This window comes from Echinops telfairi, unplaced genomic scaffold (assembly GCF_000313985.2).
Source record: "Echinops telfairi isolate 266 unplaced genomic scaffold, ASM31398v2 ScPeMD7_7469;HRSCAF=8507_1, whole genome shotgun sequence".
In the NCBI taxonomy this organism is placed as follows: Eukaryota; Metazoa; Chordata; class Mammalia; order Afrosoricida; family Tenrecidae; genus Echinops; species Echinops telfairi.
The window spans coordinates 34,151,174-34,152,124 of record NW_022111373.1 but is presented as its reverse complement, the minus strand read 5'-3'; the positions used below and the strand labels follow the sequence as shown (position 1 = coordinate 34,152,124).

The following is a 951-nucleotide window of genomic DNA, read 5'->3' as shown; positions in this document are numbered from 1 at the left end:
ACTCTATTAATCCCAGTCCCAGACCACAGGCTAAGAGGTGCGAGTTAGTGCAAGCCGTAAAATGACTGATAAGATAGAGAACCTAGCAAATGGAAGAAACACAATGTCCCCAAGCGAGTGGTTGCATGAGTGTTTGGGCTGCTGCAAGATCAGCTGTTTGAAACCCCCAGGAAGCTCTGCGGGAGAAAGACAAGCTCTCTAAATCCATATAAAGTTACAATCTCAGAAATTCACAGGAGCAGGTCTACCCTGTCTTTTAGGGTAGCTGTGGGTCAGCATTAACTCAATGGTAGCAGAATATGTAGTTACCATATACTGTATATACTCGTGTAAAAGCCGAGCTTTTCAGCACATGTTTTATGCTGTTTTTGTGGTAAAATTAAGAGCCTTGGCTGATATTCGAGTCAGCCTATATACAAGTATATATGGTACATATTTCAATGCAAAATTTACTTTTCAAAAATGGGAAGGATAAAAACAATCAGGTCTATCACATGCTACTAAGAGGCAACAAGGGGCCCTGATGGCATAGTGTGTTTAGGGTTTGGTTGCTGATCACAAGGTTAGCAATCCAAACCATAAAACTTCTCTGAGGTGGAGATGAAGCAGCCTCTCTCTATACAGATTGACAGCCTCAGAAAACGTAGGGAGCAGTTCTACTCTGTCCTACAGAGTTGCTGTAAGTCAGAATCAACTTGATGGCAGTGGGTTTGGGTGGGTTTAACAGATAGCAGGAACTGTTCAGCCAAACCTACCGCAGCTTTTCTCTTGATGTGATTAGGCTGTAGTTCCGTTCAGTTCTTCCTCTATGTTGCACTCAGATTGATTTACTCCTGAGTGGAGCTGGCAACATGCACAACTTCAGGGACCACTGTCATCTACACTACAATGTGAATGTTGCCTCTGAAGCTGGGCACCACTGTGGTCCTTCTGCCAACAGGAGTCTCAGGC

The 951-nt window shown here is 44.0% G+C and overlaps 1 protein-coding gene across 1 annotated transcript in view; it reads right to left on the bottom strand.

The window, feature by feature from the left end:
* TMEM232 (transmembrane protein 232) overlaps positions 1–951 on the bottom strand; it is a 223,444-nt gene that overhangs the window by 102,863 nt on the left and 119,630 nt on the right. The gene's annotated exons all lie outside the window — the stretch shown is intronic.